The following is a 16,774-nucleotide window of genomic DNA, read 5'->3' as shown; positions in this document are numbered from 1 at the left end:
TGCTGCTCACAAAATGCCAAGAATTTATTCTCAGCTCTCTCTTGGACAGAAAACACAAATTACATAAGGGATTTAAAGTTTTATAGGTGACCCAATCTCCAACAACATTTGGTAGTACAGAGAAAGAAAAACTTGTGATTCCTGTGCCTGCTCAACATTCTGTAATACTAGGAACACGCCTACATTATGCACACAGTACAGTTGCAACTAAGAAATACATTGCGCACCAGTGCACACTTAAAAGATAGCTAGTAGATAATTAGCAGTAAAAAGAGTTTACAAGTGGATACTGCAGTAGATAGCTTTCATGAAATAATGATGACAAAAATAGTGACAATGGGTTTATTAAAATAAGGCCTACAATCTCATGGTAGCCTACAGGTACTTTATAGAAACACCATCCCCTTTAGGCAATTTCATTGAGTTGTTAAATGCTTTTCTGTAACAGTAAAATATTGAAAAAGTTTTTTTATGTCTCAGTTCTCTTTAGCAAATATTGATCCAACTTAAATCTAAATTTGTGAAATTAAAATAACTTTATTGGTTGGTTTAAACCTCCTCAGTCAGTTTAATTATCCAGTAAAGGATCTTCAACCAAATGTTCTTGGATGTGGTGTACACATTGGGCGCTGAATGCTTGGGATAGTAGATGCTTTTATTATGGTGACTTAAAGTGATTGTAAAGGTAAGTTACACTTACCTGCTCTGTGCAATCCTCCTCTTCTGGGGTCCCCGCTGGCACTTTTGGCTCCTCCTCTTCTCGGTGTGCCACCATAGGAAGCCACTTCCTATGGTGGCATATGAGTGGGCTAGATTCCGAGCCTGGCTGTGTGTGTCTGTTGGTACACACAGTGTGGCTTAGCCCCGCTCTCTCGTAACTGGATTTGAATAACAGCAGCTGGGGCCAATGAGAAAGTGAGGAAGCCACAAAGTCCAGTGAGGAAGGAAAGAGAGAGAAGCGCCAGTCGTGCTCAGATACAGTAAGTATTTTGGGCGGCTGGGGTAGCTGCACATAAAAGATTTTATACCTTAATGCAAAGAATGAATTAAGGCAAAAAAAAAAAAAAAAACTGAAGCCTTTACAACCACTTTAATTTTTGCTTGTATATGCATCAAATTCTCAAATCAATTTGCTTTTCTCCCATATTGCACAAAAATTCAGATTTGGTCAGATTTAAACATACTATATATGTACGTATAGATATATTTAAAGGGACTTTAAATTTGGGGGCCATCATTGCAGGCTTCCTTCTAAAAATGCTTTTTGCCTAGCTACAGTATGTCTGACTTCAAAATGTTTCTGTCACAGTCCTGGCAAAGGCATTCTGCAAATAAGTGACAAAAAAAATGTGGCGCTACATTTAATTATATACATAATACCAAAAATAATTCTCCAATATCAAATTATTAACAAACATACATATCATAAAAATCAAAATCATACCCCAAAATAAACAAATGCAAATTTAAATAATAAACACTGCCTACCTATATGTGCAAGTTGTGAGAGTGTTTAAGCATGTGACCAGCAGTGTTACAATGTCTCATCACACAAATGTTCTTTTCTTCTTTGTTCTAAGTCAGTGACACTGAATTCAAACTATCAGAATGACAGCCAGAGAATCAGCATTCCCAATAGTGGCAGTGTCTATTTAATAATGGGCCAACTTAGCTTTACTACATGGTCATCTTAAAGTGGCACTCCAGGCAAAAGTTTTAATCAGTTATGTCTCATTTTAAACATATTTAATAACTCCTGTAAATCCCTGTGTAAACATCTGCTGCTTTTTATTGTCCAGATAAAGGCAGGGACCAATTCCATATACTAGGGCTTTGTGATTGGCCAGAAAATAAGTTTATTATTTAGTGGTCTCTGTATTTAGTTTTACTTGATTTTACTTCATTATGTTACATTCTGGCCAGACTCGAATCCCCGGATATGTTGTTTGTGTCTACCATCTCATTCTTTTACTATATGCAATCTATTGCTGTTTTTATTGAATGTTGATGCATATGTTCAAGTTTTTGATTTTGTTCCTTTTTGTGGGATGGATATTAAGGGAGTTTTTGTCACCTCTTCTGCCCCCCTTTTTCTTTTTTATTTGTTTTGTGATATTAATTCATAATTATCATAATTTTTTTATTTTCATTCTCCCTTTTTTCAATTTTTCAAAAAAAAAAACCTTTATTTTTTTTATTGAGGTTTAAGCATACAATTTCATATTATGTTGTATACCGATTTTATTTATTTTTTTCTTTATTACTTCATATATATCCTCCCTCGTTCTTTTTAGTTCAGCATATTACAATGTTGTTTAAGCATATGTTCTTGTTCACTAAGTCGTTTATACCTACTTACGGTGTGTATATGTTTGCTTGTCAAGATGTTTGGGAAGCTAATCACAACACCTGACACCTGTGTTAGGTGGGGGTGTTTCCTATTATGGGCTTGGTGTTTTATTCTTTCCTTGGGTTTTGAAGAAGCACAATGTCTGTGTGAAATGCGTTACTTCTTTCCTGTCTATGTCCTGGTGGCAGTTTTTACATGTCCAATAAACCTGTTGGATTGGCGAAGGTATGTGGCAAATTTCTTCTTGTTTGATCTTATGCTTATGGATGGGTCCCGGGGCCAGCACCTAGTCCCTCCATCTTGCAGATTACCACACTCACCTGGAGCAGCGGTCCGCCTTTGTTCCTAGGGATAGGGCAATAACCAGGTGGTGTCACCTAAGTGAAGAGCGGTCCAAGATTGGGATGTGTTGCTTGTCTTAGGTTCCTGGTTCACAAGCCTGACTAAATAAAATTACACATTCCTTGGCAGTTACAGTGACTTGCACATAAGTATTTAACTGTATATTTAGCTATTTCTCTGGAGCTAAGATTTAGGTGAGACTGTATAAAGGAACACTTGTTTATTCTATCTCTTCATCTAATTGGCATTACACATTGTCAAGAGTTTATACTGTATATTTAACATTCCTGAGGCCTATAAATCTGTCTCACACCTTTTTGTTTTATACATCTATCCTGGTTAAAAACATGATTAGTAATTCATGTCAAAAGCAATTTTTGTTTTCAGGACCTAAGTGGAAGCGAAGCAAAGAATTGTCATCAGTAATATCTAATTTGTTTTCATTTCTTTGTCAAATTCTAATAAAAGGGCAACAGGTATTTCAGAAATTATATATATGTTTAACAGTAAAAAGAGCCCTATGAGCTAACAATAGAAAAAAGTCACTATATTGGGTTGAAATACATTAACACCACTCTTAAGATTTTAGAAAACATTAACTATAGTATCCATACTTTTAATGGTACAGTGTGCAAATACCAGTATTAGAAGATTTTGATGTAGGTGGCCATTCTTTTTTCACATGCCAGTTCCTTGTAGCAATAAATACCTATTTTGTTTTCATGCTGCACTTGATTATATAAACCTATAGGGAAATCATAGTTCTATAAATAATAGGCAGCTATCAAAAGAGCTTTGCATCCATTTGTAGTACCGTTTCCTATCTCTGCATAATTGTTCACGCAATTCTTTTCCCGACTGCTGTGTGCAATTTAAAAAGGTCCTATCTATTTCCCGTTCTTCCCCAGTAGCAGATGAAAGGGCTGAAAACAATGCAAATACTGGCTCTGTCCACAATGGGGCTGAGTTCATGTATGTCCTATGGCTTGCATCATCTTATCAGCATGAATCCAGCTTCAGGCGTAGTACGTGTGCAGTTGAAACAATCACATCTCTACACTTTGATCTGCAGATCTGAAGAAAATAAATAAACACTAGTGTACACTAAGCAAGGGAAAATGTATTTTCCCTTTCGGTGTCAGACATCAGAAGTCAAAAATTTCATGCAAGAAAAAAGTTTAGTTTTTAGAGAGGTTGATCAATCTATAGAATACATATAACAACCTGGCTGTTAAACTGGATTAAAAGGAACTCACCAGGACTGAAATATGGGAAGATCCATTGCTAAGGCAACCAGCGATGTCAGATGTTGCCTAAATTAAAATTTTTGCACATGCTCAATTATGACTGGTCCTCTTTAAGGATACAGAAAAGTTTACTGTGAGCCCCCTCATTTTTTACTGGCACAAATTTCCAGTTATAGCCATCATCATTACAGTCTGAGTTGGCCATATATTTGGGAATAGTTTCTGAATTATCGTACTGTCAGAGGATTTCTAATTCACCCATCATGTTCCATGTTTTTAGTAGGGTAGCAAGAATTTGGCTTATTTTAACTGCAGTAGCACAGAGCAAAAGCCAATGTCTGCCAGGGTGATTATTTAGGGCAGATCATTCATTCCTGGAGCCAGAATTTTGACCCTCGTGATCTTTTGGCAAAGCAGCCTTAGGCTATGTACACACGATTGGATTTTCCGACAACAAAACCGTGGATTTTTTTCCGAAGGATGTTGGCTCAAACTTGTCTTGCATACACACGGTCACACAAATGTTGTTGGAAATTCCGAACATCAAGAACGCGGTGACATACAATACGTACGACGAGCCGAGAAAAATAAAGTTCAATAGCCAGTGCTGCTCTTCTGCTTGATTCCGAGCATGCGTGGACTTTTGGGGGGCGGAATTGTGTACACATGCTCAGAATTTCCAACAACAAGTCTTGTTGTCGGAAAATTTGAGAACCTGCTCTCAAACATTCCGACAACAAATGTTCTATGGAGCATACACACAGTCGGACTTTCCGACAACAAGCTCACATCCAACATTTGTTGTTGGAAAATCCTATCATGTGTACATGGCATTAGTCTTCGGTGCAAGGAATCGTGGGATCAGTATACAAACAAAAAGTTCACTTAAGTAATGGTTGGTGTTAGTGTTAGCAGGACAGTTCGCATACGAGGGATCATTGAGTAGTGCATGTCTCTCTGCACCAAAATCCTGTGCTGCTATCCAAGCACTATAAGCTATTTATATGGTTTCAAGCAGATCTTATGTATAGCTCATATACGCAATAAATGAATCAGTGCTCCTCTCTGTATGGCTTGTTTTAAATACTTTAAGCATGATAGTCAGGTAACAATATAAATTTGATAATGTTATTAAGAAGAAAAAGATTATATTAAAGTTGACACCGTTTAGAAGTCACATATTCCTTTATGCATAGATTAAATCTTTTTCTTTTTTTTTTTCTTTTATTTTTTATTACATCCTTATACAAAATAACAATGGCATAGGAGTAGTACAAGTGCAATAATGACAACATTAATCCAGTAGACACCAGATGAATCACATAGATAAAACAAAACTCTATCAAAACTTTGCCTACCGCCCAAGGTAAACACAAAGACAAATTGTAGTGCATCATAGTGCAGTAGACACAAATGATCGCCTGGAAGCCTCATTACACAAAAGGATCCAATTTTCAACAAGAAAATGTAAAACATGGCTATCAAAAGATAAATTGGCTGCCAAACTCACCGACACCATGTATGCTTTTCCCGAAACAATGGATCCACGGGTCTCGAAATGTATGCCTTCAGACTTCAATCACCACTTTCTAGATATATAAACTACCATACAATCTCTCTGAAGCTGATGAGCTATCATTTACTGTCCCATGATGCGCCTCCCCTAACCTCTGACCCCCTGAAGCCCTCTTCTCTTTCCCTCCCCCTTCCCTTTCTTTTTTTCACCCATTCGCCTTTTTTTCTCATCTTACCCACTCGTTAACTGCACACCAGTCATTGTTGGCTCGGGACATGAAGCCAAATACATAGTTGCATAGAAGGCGAGGTTGAAAAAGACACAAGTCCATCAAGTCCAACCTATCTGTGTGATTTTATGTCAGTATTATATTGTATATCTATGTATGTTGTTGTCATTCAGGTGCATATCTAATTGTTTTTTGAAATTATCTATGCTCCCCGCTGAAACCACTGCCTGTGGAAGAGAATTCCACATCCTAACCGCTCTTACATTAACCACTTCAGCCCCGGAAGGATTTACCCCCTTCCTGACCAGAGCACTTTTTCCAATTTGGCACTGCGTCGCTTTAACTGCTAATTGCGCGGTCATGCAATGCTGTACCGAAACGAAATTTGCGTCCTTTTCTTCCCACAAATAGAGCTTTCTTTTGATGGTATTTGATCACCTCTGCCGTTTTTATTTTTTGCGCTATACACGGAAAAAGACCGAAAATTTTGAAAAAAAATGATATTTTCTACTTTTTGTTCTAAAAAAAATCCAATAAACTCAATTTTAGTCATACATTTAGGCCAAAATGTATTTGGCCACATGTCTTTGGTAAAAAAAATGTCAATAAGTGTATATTTATTGGTTTGCGCAAAAGTTATAGCGCCTACAAACTAGGGTACATTTTCTGGAATTTACACAGCCTTTAATTTATGACTGCCTATGTCGTTTCTTGAGGTGCTAAAATGGCAGGGCAGTACAAAACCCCCCCCAAATGACCCCATTTTGGAAAGTAGACACCCCAAGGAAATTGCTGAGAGGCATGTTGAGCCCATTGAATATTCATTTTTTTTGTCCCAAGTGATTGAATAATGACAAAAAAAAAATTACAAAAAGTTGTCACTAAATGATATATTGCTCACACAGGCCATGGGCATATGTGGAATTGCACCCCAAAATACATTTAGCTGCTTCTCCTGAGTATGGGGATACCACATGTGTGGGACTTTTTGGGACCCTAGCCGCATACGGGGCCCCGAAAACCAATCACTGCCTTCAGGATTTCTAAGGGCGTACATTTTTGATTTTACTCCTCACTACCTATCACAGTTTTGAAGGCCATAAAATGCCCAGATGGCACAAACCCCCCCCCCCCAAATGACCCCATTTTGGAAAGTAGACACCCCAAGCTATTTGCTGAGAGGCATGTTGAGTCCATGGAATATTTTATATTTTGACACAAGTTGCGGGAAAGTGACAATTTATTTATTTTTTTTTTTTTTTGCACAAAGTTGTCACTAAATGATATATTGCTCACACAGGTCATGGGCATATGTGGAATTGCACCCCAAAATACATTCTGCTGCTTCTCTTGAGTACGGGGATACCACATGTGTGGGACTTTTTAGGAGCCTAGCCACGTACGGGCCCCCGAAAACCAATCACCGCCTTCAGGATTTCTAAGGGTGTACATTTTTGATTTCACTCTTCACTGCCTATCACAGTTTCGGAGGTCATGGAATGCCCAGGTGGCACAAACCCCCCCCAAATGACCCCATTTTGGAAAGTAGACACCCCAAGCTATTTGCTGAGAGGCATGGTGAGTATTTTGCAGCTCTCATTTGTTTTTGAAAATGAAGAAAGACAAAAAAAAAATTTTTTTTTTCTTTTTTTAATTTTCAAAACTTTGTGACAAAAAGTGAGGTCTGCAAAATACTCACTATACCGCTCAGCAAATAGCTTTGGGTGTCTACTTTCCAAAATGGGGTCATTTGGGGGGGGTTTGTGCCACCTGGGCATTCCATGGCCTCCGAGACTGTGATAGGCAGTGAAGAGTGAAATCAAAAATTTACGCCCTTAGAAAGCCTGAAGGCGGTGCTTGGTTTTCGGGGTCCCATACGCAGCTAGGCTCCCAAAAAGTCTCACACATGTGGTATCCCCGTACTCAGGAGAAGCAACAGAATGTATTTTGGGGTGTAATTTCACATATTCCCATGGCATGTTTGAGCAATATATCATTTAGTGACAACTTTGTGCAAAAAAAAAAAAAAAAAATGTGTCTCTTTCCCGCAACTTGTGTCACAATATAAAATATTCCATGGACTCGACATGCCTCTCAGCAAATAGCTTGGGGTGTCTACTTTCCAAAATGGGGTCATTTGGGGGGGGGTTGAACTGTCCTGGCATTTTATGCACAACATTTAGAAGCTTATGTCACACATCACCCACTCTTCTAACCACTTGAAGAAAAAGCCCTTTCTGACACTTTTTGATTACATGAAAAAATTATTTTTTTTTGCAAGAAAATTACTTTGAACCCCCAAACATTATATATTTTTTTAAAGCAAATGCCCTACAGATTAAAATGGTGGGTGTTTCATTTTTTTTTTTCACACAGTATTTGCGCAGCGATTTTTCAAACGCATTTTTTGGGGAAAAAACACACTTTTTTTACATTTTAATGCACTAAAACACACTATATTGCCCAAATGTTTGATGAAATAAAAAAGATGATCTTAGGCCAAGTACGTGGATACCAAACATGACATGCTTTACAATTGCGCACAAACGTGCAGTGGCAACAAAATAGATACATTTTTAAAAGCCTTTAAAAGCCTTTACAGGTTACCACTTTAGATTTACAGAGGAGGTCTCCTGCTAAAATTACTGCCCTCGATCTGACCGTCGCGGTGATACCTCACATGCATGGTGCAATTGCTGTTTACATTTGATGCCAGACCGACGCTTGCGTTTGCCTTAGTGCGAGAGCAGGGGGGACAGGGGTGCTTTTTTTTTTTTTTTTTTTTTTTTTTTTTCTTTATTATTTTTTTGCTTTTTTATCTTATTTTAAAACTGTTCCTTTCATTTATTTTTTTTTTTTATCATTTTTATTGTTATCTCAGGGAATGTAAATATCCCCTATGATAGCAATAGGTAGTGACAGGTACTCTTTTTTGAAAAAATTGGGGTCTATTAGACCCTAGATTTCTCCTCTGCCCTCAAAGCATCTGACCACACCAAGATCGGTGTGATAAAATGCTTCCCCAATTTCCCAATGGCGCTATTTACATCCGGCGAAATCTAAGTCATAAAATGCTCGTAGCTTCCGGTTTCTTAGGCCATAGAGATGTTTGGAGCCACTCTGGTCTCTGATCAGCTCTATGGTCAGCTGGCTGAATCACCGGCTGCATTCTCAGGTTCCCTGTTGAGACAGGAGAGCCAGAGAAAAACACGGAAGACGGTGGGGGGGGGGGGCATTCTCTCCCACTGCTTGTAAAAGCAGTCTAGAGGCTAATTAGCCGCTAGGATTGCTTTTACATGAAAGCCGACCGCTGGCTGAAAAGAATGATACCAAGATGATACCTAAACCTGCAAGCATCATTCTGGTATAACCACTCAAAGTCGTGAATGGTGTACCTGAAGACAAAAAAATGGTTAACAATAAAGCACAGTAAACGGTAAAGTATAAAAAATTGCATACCTGAAAAGCAAACATGATAAAACATAATAACAATAAAACATTGCAGAATAGAATACAGTAAAAAAGAGCAGAACAATAGAGAGAATAGAGAGAGAGAGAATAGAGAGAGAACAATAAAACGACAACTATTATTTTTTATTTTATATTTTTGTTTGTGTTTTTTTTTTTTTTTTTACACTTTTTTTGTAACTGTAACTTTTATAACTGTAACCGGTTCCAGGTTCGGGTCTCTCAAAATGCGATGGCATCTTGGGAGACCCTGTGAAAGTGTGTCCTAGTCTGTGCAATGCTGTACCCTACGCTAATACTGAACTAGTGAATGGTAGCGTTCAAAACATTCACCAATGCAAAGACCAGGATTGACAGGAGGGACAATAATAGCGGGTGTCACGCCTATATCCGCGTTTGCTGCAGACACAACATCTTTTTTGGGGGGTTCGTTGGGTAGGGGTACTCGGGAGGACATAAAAATGCCTCTCATGCAGCCGACTGCATTTGGTTGGGGATGTGAATGGGGGAAGTACGGGCGCTGCAGAAGTGGTGGGTTCCCAATTAGTAGGATTGGCGAATGCAGCAGGAAGGGCATTATGGGCACGACGGGCCTGTGTTTGTCTTTTTGGTGGCAGCGGGACACTATTTGTGCTTGCCACCTCACCAGCTTGAACTGCACTTATGGGACTCGCCACGTCACCAAGTGTTACTGCAGTGCTGGTTTGACTACGACCGGGGTGTACTAGGCCGCTGGCGCTTGCCAGTTCACCAAAACGCTACCAAAAAAACTGTTAGCGATTGCAGGGATCAGGCCTGACTCTGCGAACGCTGCAGTTATGCGTTTAGTGTTTTGTAAGTGACAGTGATCGATCGATACTGCACTTGGGTGGGCTGGGCTGGGCCGGGCGGAGGGGCAAAACGCAGGTGCTAGCAGGTATCTGGGCTGATCCCACTAACACTGCGTTTTTGGGAACCCTAAACTGCTGGGGACGCCAGTATAGATCTGATCGGATCAGATATTGATCAGTTCAGATACTATACCACTAAGGGAGGTGTACGGTGCGTGCGTGGGTGTTAGCGCGACCGGCGCTAACCTGACGCTGCCTGGGGCTGGTGCTTGCCAGTTCGCCAAAACGCTACCAAAAAAACTGTTAGCGATCGCAGGGATCAGGCCTGACTCTGCGAACGCTGCAGTTATGCGTTTAGTGTTTTGTAAGTGACAGTGATCGATCGATACTGCACTTGGGTGGGCTGGGCTGGGCCGGGCGGAGGGGCAAAACGCTGGTGCTAGCAGGTATCTGGGCTGATCCCGCTTACACTGCGTTTTTGGGAACCCTAAACTGCTGGGGACGCTAGTATAGATCTGAACGGATCAGATATTGATCCGATCAGATACTATACCACTAAGGGAGGATACGGTGCGTGCGTGGGTGTTAGCGCGACCGGCGCTAACCTGACGCTGCCTGGGGCTGGTGCTTGCCAGTTCACCAAAACGCTACCAAAAAAACTGTTAGCGATCGCAGGGATCAGGCCTGACTCTGCGAACGCTGCAGTTATGCGTTTAGTGTTTTGTAAGTGACAGTGATCGATCGATACTGCACTTGGGTGGGCTGGGCTGGGCCGGGCGGAGGGGCAAAACGCTGGTGCTAGCAGGTATCTGGGCTGATCCCGCTAACACTGCGTTTTTGGGAACCCTAAACTGTTTTGTGTGCCTGGCATGTTCTACTGTGTGTGTGTGTGTTGGTGCACTCACATAGATGTCTTCTCTCCTCGGGCCGGAACGGAAATTACCGAGCCGAGGAGAGATGACATCATTTCCTCTGCCTCTGTGTACAATACAGAGGCAGGGAAATGATCCCATTGGCTGGGAGCGATCGCGAGGGGGGGACCACGAATAGATGGCCTCCCCCTCACCACCGATCGCCGGGGGAGATTTGCCGACCGCCGCAGGCACCGGGGGGGGGTCCGATCGGATCCCCCACCCGTGGGCAGGCAAGGACGTACCTGTAAGTCCTTTTGCCTGCCCGTGCCGCTCTGTCGACGTACATCGTCGTGCGGCGGTCGGCAAGTGGTTAAAGACCCTCTACGCAGTTTAAGGTTAAACTGCTTTTTTCTAGTTTTATTGAATGGCCGCGTGTCTTATGAAATTCCCTTTTGCAGAAAAGTTTTATCCCTATTGTGGGGTCACCAGTACGATATTTGTACATTCAAATCATATCCCCTCTCAAGCGTCTCCTCTCCAGAGAGAACAAGTTCAGTGCCCGTAACTTATCCTCATAACTAAGGTCCTCCAGTCCCTTTATTAATTAGTTTTGTTGCCCTTCTGTGGACTCTCTCCAGTTCCAGCACATCCTTCCAGGGGCCTGGTAACCAGAACTCAACGGCATACTCCAGGTGCGGCCGGACCAGAGTCTTGTAGAGTGGGAGAATTATTGTTTTATCTCTGGAGTTAATCCCCTTTTTAATGCAGGCCAATATTGTTTGCTTTGCTTGCAGCAGCTTGGCATTGCATGCCATTGCTGAGCCTGTCATCTACTAGGACCCCCAGGTCCCTTTCCATCCTAGATTCCCCCAGAGGTCCCCCCCCCCCGTGAGTAGATTGCATTCATATTTTTGCCACCCAAATGCATTATTTTACATTTTTCTACATTAAACCTCATTTGCCATGTAGTTGCCCAACCTATTAATTTGTTCAGATCTTCTTGCAAAGTTTCCACATCCTGCAGAGAAGTTATTGCCCTGCTTAGCTTAGAATCATCTGCAAATACAGAGATTGAGCTGTCTATCCCATCCTCCAGGTCATTTATGAATGAATTAAATAGGATTGGTCCCGGGACAGAACCCTGGGGGACCCCACTTTCCACCTGGGACCATTCCGAGTACTCCCTGTTTATCACTACCCTCTGAACTCGCCCCTGTAGCCAGTTTTCCTTGTCAAAATATTTTATTTTATAATTCAGTAGAGAAGTAACAATGCACAAATTACATGTTGCAATAGTAATACAATCAAAAAGGAAGCTCAATTGTTTTTTTTTTTTTATATAGAATCTAATGGCTTTTCCTTAAAAAATGATAAAACAATGTCAAGCAGCAACATAAATTATCAAAATGTAGATTATACATAAAAACTATTGAGTAAGAAAAACTGAGAGCTTCGAAATCATAGTTTAAATCATGAGAAAAATACAGGAAAGGAGATAGAGAGAAGAAAGGAGGAAGAAAGGAAAAGTCCGCGAAGTGAGGCCATATACCTTTACTACTATGATGAAATATATATTGTACAATTCAACATTCAAACTACCACGGTAGTAGTACTTGATTGTCAAAGGTTTGTGGTATAGTATAATCAATCCAGGGTTGCCACGTTATTTCAAATTTTTGGATTGTGTCCTTTTCAATAGCTATCATTTTAGCGTGGGACATGGTGTTATTCATTTTAATTAGCACTTCATTTATGATCAAATTAGATGTTTTCCAAGCTCTTGCTAGTGTTTGTTTAGCTGCTGTGAATAATTGCACTAGCAAATTGAACTGTACATACGTTAGATTTAAAGGTTTTAAATTTATTAACGCTATTGCAGGATCAAAGGGAATTATTCTATCAAATAGGTTAGAGGCAATTTCAAAAATTTCCTTCCAAAATGTTTGTGCTTTTGGACACGACCACCAAATATGAAACAACGTTCCCGGTTCAGAGCAGTCCCTAAAACATTGTGCAGAATAATTTGGTACATATTTTGCTATCTTTGCTGGTACAAGGTACCATCTCATTAACACCTTATAACTCGTCTCAATCGCTAATATATTAGAGGATGCTGCTTTTGTAGTATTCCATATTTGATTCCATTCAGAATTATCTAATTTTCGATTTAAATCTTTTTCCCATTTCTGGGTATATTGTGATTCATTGTTATTGGTTTGAACCAATAAATGTGAATATAAAATGGAGATTATGCCTCTAGAATGTGGGTTGTTCTTACATAATGTTTCAAAAGGAGTTAGTTGGGTTAGTGGGGTTGTAGTCTTCAATAATGGTGTGAAAAAGTTTTTAATCTGGAGGTATCTAAACAGCTCCGATGAAGGTATATTATACTTTTCACTTAAAGTCTGAAAAGGGATAAATGATGAAGAATCTACAAAATTGTACATATATAATACATCACGAGATATCCATTCCTTGAAGGTTTTAGGATACACCCATGCAGGATAAAATGTAGGATTCTTGTAGAAGGAGAGTAGAGGGCTATGTAAGGATTTCAATTTATTTTTAGTTTTAAATCTATCCCATAGGGAGATGTAGTGCTTGGTAATTGGGTTACGTAACCCTCTACGGTCCTTTGAGGACATCCAAAGTAAGTTTGAAATTGAGATAGGGTCACATTCAGCCGCTTCAATAGATACCCAAAGTGGGACTTCATGTTGTGCATGGTACTTAGTTATGCTTGCTATATGGGCTGCTCTATAGTAGCACGCGAAATTAGGACAACCCAAACCTCCATTTGTTTTAGGAAGATAAAGAGTATTTTGCTGTATTCTTGGTTTGGAAGAGCCCCATATAAATGACATTACTTTCCTTTGTATAATTCTTAGGTAGTATGCTGGGATAGGAATTGGTAATACTCTAAACAAATATAAAAGTTTAGGCAATAATGTCATTTTAATGGCATTTATTCTTCCGAGCCATGAGATTGGGAGGTGAGACCATGAATTCATCATATTGGAAAGATTTTTCAATATCTGTGGGTAATTGGCAGTAAATAGTTCTGATAAAGAGGATGTAAATTGTATCCCAAGAAATGGAATTGATTTGTCAGTCCATTGAAAAGGGAGTCCAATTTTTGCAGATGATAATTCTAAATTTGAAAGAGATATATTTAGTGCTAGGCATTTTTTAGGGTTAATGTATAGGCCTGAGATTGCAGCAAAATTATTAAGAATTGGAGTGAGATTAGGGCCTGTAACTTGTGGTGATGAGAGAAATAGGAGGATGTCGTCTGCGAATAGACAAAGCTTGTGTTGATATCCCCCTATTTCAATTCCAGTTATGGTAGGATCATTTCTAATTTTCTGTGCAAGGGGCTCAATAAGAAGGGCAAAAAGTAATGGGGAGAGTGGACATCCTTGTCTAGTGCCTCTTTCTATGTTAAAAGAATCCGACTTATATCCAGCATACTTAACATACGCTTTTGGTTTATTATATAGTGCAAAGATCCAATTTGTGAAATTTGGACCAAATCCCCATTTCTGTAATGTATAATGTAAGTATTGCCAGGATATGGAATCAAAAGCTTTTTTGATATCAAGAGAGAGAAAACAAGCAGGGATATTCCGTGTTTTAGCAATGTGTGCTAACAGTACTGCTCTACGTACATTGTCACCTGCCTGTCTTGAAGGCATAAAGCCGACTTGATCCGAATGAACAAGAGTACCAATGATCAATTTTAATCGGGCAGCCAAAATCTTCGCCAATATCTTGATATCTGTGTTTATCATGGATATTGGGCGATAATTTGTGCTGAGCGAATCATCTGATTGTGATTTTGGGATCATGCAGACAATGGCCATTAATGATTCTTGTCTGAATGATCTGTTTTTTAGTATGTCATTAAATGCTTCTGCGAGCATAGGAGAAATGATATCACTATATGTTCGATAATACAAAGTTGAATAACCGTCTGGACCCGGTCTCTTATTTAATTTTAAATCTTTAATAGCTTCTGCTACATCATTTACTGTAATGTGATTTTCTAGGTGTGATTTTTGTTCTTCAGTCATTTGTGGAATATTTATTTGTGAGAAAAAGGAATCTGCTTCTTTAGTATCAAATATATTTGTTTCAGTGTATAGATCTTTTAAATGAGATTTAAATTTTTGTACTATTTTTTGGGGATTACTGGTATATACATTATTGGCCAATTTAAGTTTAATAGGTTTAAAAGATTTATTAATGGATTTTAATGCCTTGGCCAATAATGTACCATGTTTGTTAGATTTTACATAGAAGTTATGTTTAGTTCTATGTATTGCTTTATCTGCTGATTTGGTGAGAAAAAGGTCATCTTCCATACGTGCCTTGTCTAAACGAGTTTTTGCAGATGAATTAGGATTAGATTGGAATGACTGAAATGCTGAATTAAATGCCGTCTCTAATTGTTTTGCTAGGGTTCTACTTTCACGTTTTAGAATACCCGTTTGTTGTTGTATTATGCCTCTAAGGACCGGCTTGTGCGCTTCCCACAATGTGAGTGAAGAGATGTCAGTACTGGTGTTATTTTTCAAATAGTCTTTTAATGCTTGCTCAATGATTAAACGGTGGGATGGATGTTTGATTATTATGTCAGGGAGGTACCAGGTAGGGTCGTGCGCTTTAGGTATAATAGAGGCAACGGAGGTATATACTGCGTTGTGATCAGACCAAGGAATAGGAATAATGATTGACGTAATTATTTCTGGTACCATACCTATTGTTACGAATGTGTGATCTATACGGCTAAATGTTTGATGAGGGTTTGAAAAATATGTATAGTTTCTTTTGGTTGGATTCGCTTCTCTCCAGGCATCAACCAAATTGTGCCCGGAAAGAAGCTGAGAAAGAGACCATTTGGATTTGTATCTTGGTGAGGTATAAGGTGTTTTGTCTAAAAATGGTAGGAGTACCTGGTTAGAGTCACCACACACAAAGATTGAACCAATTTTGTGAGTATTTATAACTTGAAAGAGATGCGATAAGAATGGTAATGGATGACGATTAGGGGCATAATAAGAGACCACTGTTATAGCTGTATCCATCACAAATCCTGTTAGTAATAGGTATCTTCCTTCTGGATCTTTAATTTCAGATTGTAATATAAATGGTGTGGAGCGATGGAAAGCTATAAGAGTGCCACGTTTTTTAACATTAGCTGATGCTGTATACACTTGAGGGTAGGAGTTACTAAAAAATTTGGGAGTATTAGTCTGCGTAAAATGCGTTTCTTGCAGGCAGACAATGTGTGCCTTCTTAGTTTGAAATGACCTAAATGCTTTTGTACGTTTCTGAGGTACATTAAAACCCTGTACATTGAGTGATAATATGTTTAAAGGAGCCATGTCAAAGTAATCCACAGTCTTGCTATTTTCTTTAGAATATATTTATCACAATTATTTTTTAGACTCACCTTCGCGGACACAAGAAAGGAGAAAAGAAAAGAAAATTTAGTACAGTCAATCATAGTAACGAAAAAGGAAAAATAATGAAGTATATAGCATAATAATACAGTAAAGAAATATCTGTATTCAAAAAATACCCGTGATGGGGAGTAGAGTTCACCATCAGGGGACGAGGAGCCTTCGTCGAATCTCCACATAACGCTGTGGGGATCTGAGGAAAGCAGGTGGAGGCGCATGAAGCTTCCGTGCACTGGGGAGCCGCATGAAAAATAAATATTGTACAGCACAAAAATGTGGTGATAATAGCCCTAAATATGTATTATGGTGTCATACATATGTTACAGTCTAATGTGGCAAAATAAAGAAAGTGATTATGGAATGAGAAATTTAAAAAAAAAAAATATCTGTATAAGTAGAATAAATTGAGTTTAGGTTTATATAAATAAAACTAACTTCTATAATGAAATAGCCAGAATGAACTAATAACAGTG

At 39.2% G+C, this 16,774-nt stretch overlaps 1 protein-coding gene across 20 annotated transcripts in view; it reads left to right on the top strand.

Annotated features, from left to right (window-relative positions):
- The window catches only part of TNIK (TRAF2 and NCK interacting kinase), a 451,082-nt gene that overhangs the window by 308,793 nt on the left and 125,515 nt on the right, over positions 1-16,774 (top strand). The gene's annotated exons all lie outside the window — the stretch shown is intronic.

Source organism: Aquarana catesbeiana, linkage group LG04 (genome assembly GCF_042186555.1).
Source record: "Aquarana catesbeiana isolate 2022-GZ linkage group LG04, ASM4218655v1, whole genome shotgun sequence".
Classification (NCBI taxonomy): Eukaryota; Metazoa; Chordata; class Amphibia; order Anura; family Ranidae; genus Aquarana; species Aquarana catesbeiana.
Note: the sequence above shows the minus strand (reverse complement) of the source record. Positions and strands in the feature narration are given on the sequence as shown.